Here is a 13,743-nt window from a genome sequence, read left to right as displayed (position 1 = left end):
TATGCAGTTATCTCATGTTATCTGAAGATTTTCGCGTCTGCCAAGGCATGCCACACATAGCCAAGTTTATGCGAGGACAAACAAAAGGACTGTCTGGGAGACTTTCATGTGCGCTCTGAGTCTGACACGAAGATTCGTTCATGTCCTAGGTTGCAGTTATACACATCCCGCGTTCAATTAGTAACTCGGAAATGTCAGAGTTTCCTAGTTCCAACTAGCATCTGAACGCGGCATAATGCCCATAGGCTTCACATCGTGACGTGTTTCATTACGCCGTACGTCATCACGGAGTCTTGCCAAATGATCCGTGGATTGCTGATAGGCATAGCTTTCAAACCAATAAGTTTTTCCGCCAACTTTAGCATCTTGCCAACTATTTTGTATATAGGCCTATGTAGGCCAAAGTTGTTGTTTTTTACCAGAGAAGTTGATTGGCCCTTGTCGATGTCACGAGCTTTGATGCATTGCTGTTTTCATTTATAAAGCCCTTTTACAAAAGTTCCACTGTACCTAACATCATACTAACTTAGACATACCAGTTACCACACCCAGTCTCAGGGATGGCTAACTCTGGAAATTCCTTTGGTCTCTTCTAGGTAGCCTAAATCAGCGTAGTTTTCTTGCACCTTATTTGTGGAACAAACTTCAAAATGTTCTTAAATTTGATGTTTTCGGTGCCTCTAGGACAGGGGCGGGCAAACCTTTTGGCTGGATTTTGAAATTCAACGGAGGGCCGCATTTTTTGGGGGACCAATTGTTTGTTAAAATCTATTTGCAGGGGCCTGTCGAGTGGCACAGCGTCACTACAGTCCCGGGTTCGATCCCAGGCGGTGTCACAGCTGGCCGTGACTGGGAGACCCATGAGGCGGCGCACAATTGGCACAGCGTTGTCCGGGTTAGGAGAGGGTTTGGCAGGCCAAGATTTCCTTGTCCCATCGTGCTCTAGCGACTCCTGTGGTGGGCCGGGAGCATGCACGCTGACACAGTTGCCAGCTGTACGGTGTTTCCTCCAACACATTGGTGCTTCTGGGTTAAGCGGGCATTGTGTCAAGAAGCAGTGCGGCTTGGCTGGGTCGTGTTTCGGAGGATGCACGGCTCTCGATCTTCGCCTCTCGTGAGTCTGTACGGGAGTTGCAGTGATGGGACAAGACTGTAACTACCAATTGGATACCATGAAATTAGGGAGAAAAAAGGGTTGTTTTTTTATATGTCTCACGAGCCGGATTTAAGTTCTCCCCCCCCCCCCCCCCCCCCACTTGCTCTAGGGCAATTCAGAAAGCTGATTGAGGACCTTATTACTGATGAATGTTTGTTTTTTATGGCTGTTTTTTTTCTGCTTGCATTTTGTATTTATATTGATGTGTATTTTCTGTAATTGATGTAAATCAGGGCTCATCTGTAAAAGTTTTTAAAAAGCCTATACTTTTATTTCCGCCAACCGACCTAGTCATGATTGCGGTAAAGTTCTGCCTATGGCTTCATTGTCTTGCATCAGATAGGCGGATTCCGCCTGCAAAGGGTAATGGGATAGATCTAAAGTAGACTGGCTACTTTTGCCATCAGTGGAGGCTGTTGAGGGGAGGACGGCTCATAGCCTAATAATGACTAGAATGGAGTGTAGTGGCTGTAATTTAATTGTATCAAACAAACGTGTTTGATACCATTCCATTTACTCTATTCCAGCGATTATTATGAGCCGTCCTCCCCTCAGCAGCCTCCACTGGCTGCCCATAACATTCAGAAATAGTACACTTAGGTGACATTGTCTGCTGAACCCCATTTCTGCCTCAAACCAGTCTGAATTAATCTAAGCTAAAATAATAAATATGTCAATGAGAGAGTCTTGGTCACTCCATTTTACATCTATAGCGAAGGATTATTGTGCTTCAATGAGCAGCAGTGAGTACATAGGTGTTTTTGCAGCATATCAATCAATTTTTTATTTTATTTTTTATATAGCCCTTCGTACATCAGATAATATCTCGAAGTGCTGTACAGAAACCCAGCCTAAAACCCCAAACAGCTAGAATGCAGGTGTAGAAGCACGGTGGCTAGGAAAAACTCCCTAGAAAGGCCAAAACCTAGGAAGAAACCTAGAGAGGAACCAGGCTATGAGGGGTGGCCAGTCCTCTTCTGGCTGTGCCGGGTGGAGATTATAACAGAACTATGCCAAGATGTTCAAAAATGTTCATAAGTGACAAGCATGGTCAAATAATAATCATGAATAATTTTCAGTTGGCTTTTCATAGCTGATCATTAAGAGTTGAAAAAAAACAGGTCTGGGACAGGTGGCGGTTCCATAACCGCAGGCAGAACAGCTGAAACTGGAATAGCAGCAAGGCCAGGCGGACTGGGGACAGCAAGGAGTCACCACGGGCGGCAGTCCCGACGCATGGTCCTAGGGCCCAGGTCCTCCGAGAGAAGGAGAAAATTAGAGAGAGCCAAGATTTTCAAAATGTTCATAAATGACAAGCATTGTCAAATAATAATCAGGAATAAATCTCAGTTGGCTTTTCATAGCCGATCATTAAGAGTTGAAAACAGCAGGTCTGGGACAGGTAGGGGTTCCATAACCGCAGGCAGAAGAGTTGAAACTGGAATAGCAGCAAGGCCAGGCGGACTGAGGGCAGCAAGGAGTCACCACGGCCGGTAGTCCCGACGTATGGTCCTAGGGCTCAGGTCCTCCGAGAGAAAGAAAGAGAGAAGGAGAAAATTAGAGAGAGCCAAGATTTTCAAAATGTTCATAAATGACAAGCATGGTCAAATAATAATCAGGAATAAATCTCAGTTGGCTTTTCATAGCCGATCATTAAGAGTTGAAAACAGCAGGTCTGGGACAGGTAGGGGTTTCGTAACCGCAGGCAGAAACAGTTGAAACTGGAATAGCAGCAAGGCCGGGCGGACTGGGGACAGCAAGGTGTCAGCATGCCCGGTAGTCCTGACGTATGGTCCTAGGGCTCAGGTTCTCAGAGAGAAAGAGAGAACGAGAGAATTAGAGAGAGCATACTTAAATTCACACAGGACACTGGATAAGACAGGAGAAGTACTCCAGGTATAACCAACTGACCCTAGCCCCCCGACACATAAACTACTGCAGCATAAATACTGGAGGCTGAGACAGGAGCGGTCAGGAGACACTGTGGCCCCATCCGAAGAAACCCCCGGACAGGGCCAAACAGGAAGGATATAACCCCACCCACTCTGCCAAAGCACAGCCCCCACACCACTAGAGGGATATCCTCAACCACCAACTTACAATCCTGAGACAAGGCCGAGTATAGCCCACAAAGGTCTCCACCACAGCACAACCAAGGGGGGGGCGCCAACCCAGACAGGAAGTTCACGTCAGTAACTCAACCCACTCAAGTGACGCACCCCTCCTAGGGACGGCATGAAAGAGCACCAGCAAGCCAGTGACTCAGCCCCAGTAACAGGGTTAGAGGCAGAGAATCCCAGTGGAGAGAGGGGAACCGGCCCTGGAGAGACAGCAAGGGCGGTTCGTTGCTCCAGAGCCTTTCCGTTCACCTTCACACTCCTGGGCCAGACTACACTCAATCATATGACCTACTGAAGAGATAAGTCTTCAGTAAAGACTTAAAGGTTGAGACCGAGTCTGCGTCTCTCACATGGGTAGGCAGACTGTTCCATAAAAATGGAGATCTATAGGAGAAAGCCCTGCCTCCAGCTGTTTGCTTAGAAATTTTAGGGACAATTAGGAGGCCTGCGTCTTGTGACCGTAGCGTACGTGTAGGTATGTACGGCAGGACCAACTCGGAAAGATAGGTAGGAGCAAGCCCATGTAACGCTTTATAGGTTAACAGTAAAACCTTGAAATCAGCCCTTGCCTTAACGGGAAGCCAGTGTAGGGAAGCTAGCACTGGAGTAATATGATCAAATTTCTTGGTTCTAGTCAGGATTCTAGCAGCCGTATTTAGCACTAACTGAAGTTTATTTAGTGCTTTATCCGGGTAGCCGGAAAGTAGAGCATTGCAGTAGTCTAACCTAGAAGTAACAAATGCATGGATTAATTTTTCTGCATCATTTTTGGACAGAAAATTTCTGATTTTTGCAATGTTACGTAGATGGAAAAAAGCTGTCCTTGAAACAGTCTTGATATGTTCGTCAAAAGAGAGATCAGGGTCAAGAGTAACGCCGAGGTCCTTCACAGTTTTATTTGAGACGACTTTACAACCATCAAGATGAATTGTCAGATTTAACAGAAGATCTCTTTGTTTCTTGGGACCTAGAACAAGCATCTCTGTTTTGTCCGAGTTTAAAAGTAGAAAGTTTTTAGCCATCCACTTCCTTATGTCTGAAACACAGGCTTCTAGCGAGGGCAATTTTGGGGCTTCACCATGTTTCATTGAAATGTACAGCTGTGTGTCATCCGCATAGCAGTGAAAGTTAACATTATGTTTTTGAATAACATCCCCAAGAGGTAAAATATATAGTGAAAACAATAGTGGTCCTAAAACGGAACCTTGAGGAACACCGAAATGTACAGTTGATTTGTCAGAGGACAGACCATTCACAGAGACAAACTGATATCTTTCCGACAGGTAAGATCTAAACCAGGCCAGAACTTGTCCGTGTAGACCAATTTGGGTTTCCAGTCTCTCCAAAAGAATGTGGGGATCGATGGTGTCAAAAGCAGCACTAAGGTCTAGTAGCACGAGGACAGATGCAGAGCCTCGGTCTGACGCCATTAAAAGGTCATTTACCACCTTCACAAGTGCAGTCTCAGTGCTATGATGGGGTCTAAAACCAGACTGAAGCATTTCGTATACATTGTTTGTCTTCAGAAAGGCAGTGAGTTGCTGCGCAACAGCTTTTTCTAAAATTTTTGAGAGGAACGGAAGATTCGATATAGGCCGATAGTTTTTTCTATTTTCCGGGTCAAGGTTTGGCTTTTTCAAGAGAGGCTTTATCACTGCCACTTTTAGTGAGTTTGGTACACATCCGGTGGATAGAGAGCTGTTTATTATGTTCAACATAGGAGGGCCAAGCACAGGAAGCAGCTCCTTCAGCAGTTTAGTAGGAATAGGATCCAGTATGCAGCTTGAAGGTTTAGAGGCCATGATTATTTTCATCATTGTGTCAAGAGATATAGTACTAAAACACTTAAGTGTCTCTCCCGATCCCAGGCCCTCGCAGAGCTGTGCAGATCCAGGACAGCTAAGCCCTGGAGGAATACGCAGATTCAAAGAGGAGTCCGTAATTTGCTTTCTAATGGTCATGATCTTTTCCTCAAAGAAGTTCATGAATTTATTACTGCTGAAGTGAAAGCCATCCTCTCTTGGGGAATGCTGCTTTTTAGTTAGCTTTGCAACAGTATCAAAAAGAAATTTTGGATTGTTCTTATTTTCCTCGATTAAGTTGGAAAAGTAGGATGATCGAGCAGCAGTGAGGGCTCTTCGGTACTGCACGGTACTGTCTTTCCAAGCTAGTCGGAAGACTTCCAGTTTTGTGTGGCGCCATTTCCGTTCCAATTTCCTGGAAGCTTGCTTCAAAGCTCGGGTATTTTCTGTATAACAGGGAGCTAGTTTCTTATGACAAATGTTTTTCGTTTTTAGGGGTGCAACTGCATCTAGGGTATTGCGCAAGGTTAAATTGAGTTCCTCAGTTAAGTGGTTAACTGATTTTTGTCCTCTGACGTCCTTGGGTAGGCAGAAGGAGTCTGGAAGGGCATCAAGGAATTTTTGTGTTGTCTGAGAATTTATAGCACGACTTTTGATGCTCCTTGGTTGGGGTCTGAGCAGATTATTTGTTGCGATTGCAAACGTAATAAAATGGTGGTCCGATAGTCCAGGATTATGTGGAAAAACATTAAGATCTACAACATTTATTCCATGGGACAAAACTAGGTCCAGAGTATGACTGTGGCAGTGAGTAGGTCCAGAGACATGTTGGACAAAACCCACTGAGTCGATGATGGCTCCGAAAGACTTTTGGAGTGGGTCTGTGGACTTCTCCATGTGAATATTAAAATCACCAAAAATTAGAATATGATCTGCTATGACTACAAGGTCTGATAGGAATTCAGGAAACTCAGAGAGGAACGCTGTATATGGCCCAGGAGGCCTGTAAACAGTAGCTATAAAAAGTGATTGAGTAGGCTGCATAGATTTCATGACTAGAAGCTCAAAAGACGAAAACGCCATTTTTTTTTTTGTAAATTGAAATTTGCTATCGTAGATGTTAGCAACACCTCCGCCTTTGCGGGATGCACGGGGGATATGGTCACTAGTGTAACCAGGAGGTGAGGCCTCATTTAACACAGTAAATTCATCAGGCTTAAGCCATGTTTCAGTCAGGCCAATCACATCAAGATTATGATCAGTGATTAGTTCATTGACTATGACTGCCTTTGAAGTGAGGGATCTAACATTAAGTAACCCTAATTTGAGATGTGAGGTATCACGATCTCTTTCAATAATGGCAGGAATGGAGGAGGTCTTTATCCTAATAAGATTGCTAAGGCGAACACCGCCATGTTTAGTTTTGCCCAACCTAGGTCGAGGCACAGACACAGTCTCAATGGGTATGGCTGAGCTGACTACATGACATATGACATATGCTCTGTTGTTTACCATTATTTCATGCCCTTGTACCTTCCTCATTATTATTTGCGATTCTGCAACATGGAATGGTAACAGATATGATTTAAATGGAGTCCACAAAGGTTCTTACTGTGTGGTAGGCTAATAGTTTGCTTGTCAGCCTCAGTAAAGCATGCAGTGTATTTCTCAACCTTTTAGATTGCTTTTGTCAGTAAGCATGTAAAGAACAGAATTTGAGGACAAAACACTCAAATGTACAGAAAATGGTTAATGCATTTGATTGAAACAATAGTCCACTCGTGTATTTCAGCACCAATCAATGACAGATTTTTCTTTTCACCAAATCTCAGTTTGGACATTGGTTGGGCTAGTGGTTCCCAAACTGTGGGGTCGGCAGGGGGGGCACGGGGGTCTGGCTTTAAGAACTCAGGTCTGCTTTCAACTTACTCTTGAAAGTTGTAATAGTAGAATATACAAGATGCAATTTCAAAATTGGGTAGTGTGTGTGTGTGAACAGTTTGTGTCATGAACAGTGCTTGTGCCCATATAAATAGATGTGGGAGGGGGGCGCGGGATGTTCTCGAATGCTGGAATGGGTGCCCGAGCGAAGAAGTTCGGGAACCCCTGGGTTAGGCTACAATTAGGCTGTGGAAATGTTAGCTAAACGGAGGCGAGTGCTGCTCATGATCATCTGGTCCGGTTGGCTCATTTATTAGCAGTGATCAGAACTTTTTGCCAGCATGTTATGTAGGCTACCTTAACAAGTTAATTATTTATTTCTCTTCAGTCGCTTAGCCCAGGCCTATAGCCTACTGCCGACTAAAAGCCTGTAACTTGTCTTAATCAATCAATATGATTTTGTTTAACTGAATCTCTGTCTGTAGCCTATATTTAGTTCATTCTCTGTCTGAGCAAATAAGTGGAGGTGGTTTTGCTCAATCTATTTGTTTTCTCATCTATCACTGATCAGAAACATTTAGCATGCGATAATGTAGCCTAAATCAACTGTAGGCCTATTATTTTTGCTTGATCGAGCAGATAGGCCCACAAAGGTTGTTAAATATGTTCATGAGACTCAAATGCTTTTGGAAAAAATAGATTGCTATTATTTTTGAATCGGTATCATGATGAAGACACTCAATGTTAGAGCCTATGCCTGCTCCCTAACGAAGCAGAGTGAGGGTAGAAAGGAGATGAAACGAGGATCATAAAACCACAGGCTTGCCTTGGGCTCTGTTTCAAAATACCCCTTTTTTTATATGACAGCGGTTCCACATGTTGATAAATATTATTTGTATTTTATTCTGTTTTATTTCATTATGTTCTTAGCCTGCTATAAAATATACACCATGTGTACAAAACATTAGGAACTCCTATCTTTCAATGACATAGACTGACCAGGTGAATACAAGTGAAAGCTATGATCCTTTATTGATGCCACCTGTTGAATCCACTTCAATCAGTGTAGATGAAGGGGAAGAGGCAGGTTAAAGAAGGATTTTTATGCCTTAAGATAATTGAGAATTTGATTATGTATGTATGCTATTCAGACGGTGAATGGGCAAGACAAAATATTTAAAGGCTATTCCATGCGAGAAATTGACAAGAAACTGAAGATCACGTACAACGCTGTGTACTACTCCCTTCACAGAACAGCGCAAACTGGCTTTAATAAGAACAGAAAGAGGAGTGGGAGGCCCTGGTGCACAACTGAGCAAGAGTACAAGTACATTAGAGGGTCTAGTTTGAGAAACAGACGCCTCACAAGTCCTCAACCGGTAGCTTCATTAAATAGTACCCGCAAAACACCAGTCTCAACGTCAACCGTGAAGAGGCGACTCCGGGATGCTGGCCTGCTAGGCAGAGTTGCAAAGAAAAAGCCATATCTCAGACTGGTCAATAAAAATAAAAGATTAAAATGGGCAAAAGAACACAGACACTGGACAGAGGAAGATTGAAAAAACGTGTTATGGACAGACGTATCTAAGTTTGAGGTGTTCGGATCACAAAGAAGAACATTCGTGAGACGCAGAAAAAATGAAAATGATGGTCTGGTGGTGGTGCTTTGGTGGTGGCAAAGTGGTAGATTTGTACAGGGTGAAAGGGATCTTGAAGAAGGAAGGCTATCACTCCATTTTGCAACACCATGCCATACCCTGTGGACGGCACTTAACTGGAGCCAATTTCCTCCGACAACAGGACAATGACCCAAAGCACAGCTCCAAACTATGCAATAACTATTTAGGGAAGAAGCAGTCAGCTGGTATTCTGTCTATAATGGAGTGGCCAGCACAGTCACCGGATTAAAACCCTATTGAGCTGTTGTGGGAGCAGCTTGACCGTATGGTACGTAAGAAGTGCCCATCAAGCCAATCCAACTTGTGGGAGGTGTTTCAGGAGGTGCTTCAGGAAGCATGAGGTGAAATCTCTTCAGATTACCTCAACACATTGACAACAAGAATGCCAAAGGTCTGCAAGGCTGTAATTGCAGCAAATGAAGGATTCTTTGATGAAAGCAAAGCTTGAAGGACACAATTATTTTTTCAATTAAAAATCATTATTTATAATTTTGTCAACGTCTTGACTATATTTCCTATTGATTCTGCAACTCATTTCATGTATGTTTTCATGGAAAACAAGGAAATTTCAAAGTGACCCCAAGCTTTTGAATGGTAGTGTGTGTGTGTGTGTGTGTGTGTGTGTGTGTGTGTGTGTGTGTGTGTGTGTGTGTGTGTGTGTGTGTGTGTGTGTGTGTGTGTGTGTGTGTGTGTGTGTGTGTGTGTACAGTATATATATATATATATATATGTGTATAAATATTTTTTTGAATTGCATGTGTTGACTGTATCTTGTCTGTTTAATGAACAAAATAAGTATTGATTTTATGTGCATGCTGCAGCCATATAGCTGCACAGACCAGTAACATAACAAAATATGTTTTCCTCAACTTGTTTCTCTAACTTTATAGTAAGTCAAGCTAGCTTGCAGAGAGGCTAGGCAAGATTGAAGATGCCACCACAGATAGAACAGTGAGCCGCTCTTCTTCTTTGGGGTTTAACGGCGGCTAGCAATCAATATGTTGCATTACCGCCCCCAACAGCACTATAATATAAATCCATTATACTTTGTGATATAAAAAAATACTACTAAAAATACTAATACTAAAAAAACACAGTTCCAACTAACCCTACACTCGTTAAAAACCCACAACCCCATTCCACTACTTTGACCCTTCCTGCTTCAGCACCATGCCACCGGCCTGGGAGGACGGGACACCACCACTCAACACATCCTGTAACTCTTCTGAAGTCAAATCTCGTATACCCAAATACCTCTCTGCAGCTGCCACCACCTCTATTTTCTGGGATTTATGTTCCATTTCTACAGTTGATAACCAATGCAATGAACACTAAGAAGCCAACCTTACTGAAGCATAAATCACTCGTTGGCTTATCCCTCTGTGCTGGCACAGATCTACTACTCGCGGGGATCCTCACCCTTGACCCATCCTCCTCTACTTTCTTTACTGCCTCAGCATACGACACCTTCTGCACTACTCAGACTCTAGCCACCATAGCCTGCTTCTCTCATACCTGACACTTCCGATCCCCAGCAACATGGGTACCCCTACAGTTGACACACACAACTTTCTCCACCAAAACTACACAATCCTCTATCCCATGCCCTCCTGTACACTTCCCACATCTTAGAATCTCCCTCCGATACACTGCAGCGACATGACGATAAACGTTGCACCTAAAACAGCGCAGTGGATTCGGCACAAAAGCTCTAACGAGAACTGATACAGTGCATTTGGAAAGTATTCAGACCCTTTCCCTTATTCTAAAATGGAGTATATATTTTTTTTTAAATCATCAATCTACACAGAATACCCTACAATGACAAAGCCAAAACAGGTGAAATATCTTATTTACATAAGTATTCAGACCCTTTGCGATGAGACTCGAAATTGAGCTCAGGTGCATCCTGTTTCCATTGATCATCCTTGAAATATTTTTACACCTTGATTGGAGTCCACCTGTGGTAAATTCAATTGATTAGACATGATTTTGGAAAAGCACACACCTGTCTACATAAGGTACCACAGTTGACAGTACATGTCAGAGCAAAAACTAAGCCATGAGGTCGAAGGAATTGTCCGTAGAGCTCCGAGACAAGATTGTGCCGAGGCACAGATCTGGGGAAGGGTACCAAAACATTTCTGCATCATTGAAGGTTCCAAATAACACAGTGGCCTCCATCATTCTTAAATGGAAGACGTTTGGAACCACCAAGTCTCTTCCTAGAGCTGGCCGCCCAGCCAAATGGAGCAATCGGGGGAGAAGGGCCTTGGTCAGGGAGGTGACCAAGAACCCGATGGTCACTCTGACAGAGCTCCACATGACAGCCCACTTGGAATTTGCCTAAAGGACTCTCAGACCATGAGAAACAAGATTCTCTGGTCTGATGAAACTAAGATTGAACTCTTTGACCTGAATGCCAAGCGTCATGTCCGGAGGAAACCTGGCACCATCCCTACGGTGAAGCATGGTATGCTGTGGGAATGTTTTTCAGTGGCAAGGACTGGGAGACTAGTCAGTATCAAGGGAAAGATGAATGAAGCAAAGTACAGAGAGATCCTTTTTTTTTTTATTATTATTATTTTATTTTTATTTTATCCCCTTTTCTCCCCAATTTTCGTGGTATCCAATCGCTAGTAATTACTATCTTGTCTCATCGCTACAACTCCCGTACGGGCTCGGGAGAGACGAAGGTCGAAAGCCATGCGTCCTCCGAAGCACAACCCAACCAAGCCGCACTGCTTCTTTAACACAGCGCGCCTCCAACCCGGAAGCCAGCCGCACCAATGTGTTGGAGGAAACACCGTGCACCTGGCCCCCTTGGTTAGCGCGCACTGCGCCCGGCCCGCCACAGGAGTCGCTGGAGCGCGATGAGACAAGGATATCCCTACCGGCCAAACCCTCCCTAACCCGGACGACACTAGCCCAATTGTGCGTCGCCCCACGGACCTCCCGGTCGCGGCCGGCTGCGACAGAGCCTGGGCGCGAACCCAGAGACTCAGGTGGCGCAGTTAGCACTGCGATGCAGTGCCCTAGACCACTGCGCCACCCGGGAGGCCACAGAGAGATCCTTGATGAAAACCTGCCCCAGAGCGCTCAGGACCTCAGACTGGGGTGAAGGTTCACCATCCAACAGGACAATGACCTTAAGCACACAACCAAGACAACAGTGGCTTCGGGACAGGTCTCTGAATGTCTTGAGTGGCCCAACCAGAGTCTGGACTTGAACCCGATTAAACATCTCTAGAGAGACCTGAAAATAGCTGTGCAGCGACGCTCCCAATCCAACCTTGACAGAGCTTGAGAGGATCTGCAGAGAAGAATGGGAGAAACTCCCCAAAACAGGTGTGCCAAGCTTGTAGCATCATACCTAAGAAGACTCAAGGATGTAATCGCTGCTAAAGGTGCTTAAACAAAGTACTGAGTAAAGGGTCTGAAATACTTATGTAAATATTATATTTCCATTTTTTTTAAGGCTTTGTAATTATAGGGTATTGTGTGTATATTGATCAGGGGAATGTCCTTTTTTAAATAAATGTTATAATAAGGCTATGTAACATAACAAAATGTGGAAAAAAGAGAAGGGGTTTGAATGCTTTCCGAATGTACTGGATATCCTAACATGACTTTGTCGGGTAAAGACTGACTCAAAACTCAAAAGGACTGACAGTGAATCCTCTGTTTCACCACGCTCACCACCGGGTCTGCTTTGCACCAAACGGCAGGCATCACAAACACCAGGAATTAAGCTATTTTCACTTTAAATTGACTTAAATGGTGCAGATCTCGGTTCCTAATCATTTACGTTCACTGCTCCTACGTCTGACGGATCCTACTACAGTTTATACTTTTATATAACGTTTGTTGTCTTTGTCTTTAGTTTCTCTTAATGCTGGGGGGTTACGAAACAATGTGAAGCGCAAGGCCTTATTTTTATTTGCTAAACAATTTTCGAACAGATTTTTGCTTTCTTCAAGAGTCTCACTCAATTTCGGCTGATGCCAACTTCTGGAGGTCACAGTGGGGCAACGATATTTGGCTTTCCCGTGGATCTGAACGCTCCGCTGGTGTCACTACAATGAAAAATACCTTTGGTGGTAATATTCTACACTCGGAATGTGATCCCTTTGGTCACTTTATTTGTCTTGTGATCAGTTGCAATGACATTACGCTCATTACTGTAAAGTTCTACGGGTACATCACCAAACATGAGAATGATGAATTGCTTGAATCTATAGAGAAACACATACTTCATTGGTTATCTAAATTTCCCAATTCGTTATTATTGATAGGAGGGGACTTTAACATTACTATAGATAGTTCAACTGATAGATGGCCCCCAGGTAGACCGACCAATCAGAATTTGGGTTTAGTACTTTTTATGGAAAAGTTTGATCTTACATGGAGAGAGAGGTTTCCGGCCGACAGATCATTCACGGAGTAACAAAACAGGTTCCAGACAATCCAGAATAGATTTTTGGCTTATATCCAAATGTATTGATAGTGAGTGTGTTACTACAAATATCTGTACTAATCCCCTCACAGACCATAGGGCCATTTACATTGATATCAAAATATTTACCCCTGATACTAACCTTGGCAGAGCATCCTACTGGAAGCTATATAGCTCATTATTAAATAATGATATAGTTAAATTTGAGGTTAAAGATCTGCTCTCACACTTTTGGGAAAGGGCTTGTGAAGAAAAATCTTATTGCAGAACTGGGAGCTCTTTAAATTTGAGGTGTCCAAATACCTTAGAAAATATGGTAGTAATCTTGCTAAGACCAGAAGAGCTGAGGAGGAAAAGGTGATCATTAAGATAACTTCCCTTTCTCAGAGTTCCCCAGCCGGCCTCTCGGGGGAGGAGAAGATGGAACTAATTGAGTTACAAAATAAACTGGATAATATATATAGATTAAAAGCAGAAGGAGCCTTTATTAGATCTAGGAAAAAATGGGTTGAGGAGGGAGAACAGAATTCATACTATTTCTTTAGACTTGAGAAATTTCACTCTAAAAATAACACTATCCATAAATTAAACATTGATGGTGTTATTACAGATGACCAACAATTAATCGCTAAATACTGTAGCAATTTTT

Source organism: Salvelinus fontinalis, chromosome 2 (genome assembly GCF_029448725.1).
Source record: "Salvelinus fontinalis isolate EN_2023a chromosome 2, ASM2944872v1, whole genome shotgun sequence".
In the NCBI taxonomy this organism is placed as follows: Eukaryota; Metazoa; Chordata; class Actinopteri; order Salmoniformes; family Salmonidae; genus Salvelinus; species Salvelinus fontinalis.
This window is presented reverse-complemented; position numbering follows the sequence as displayed.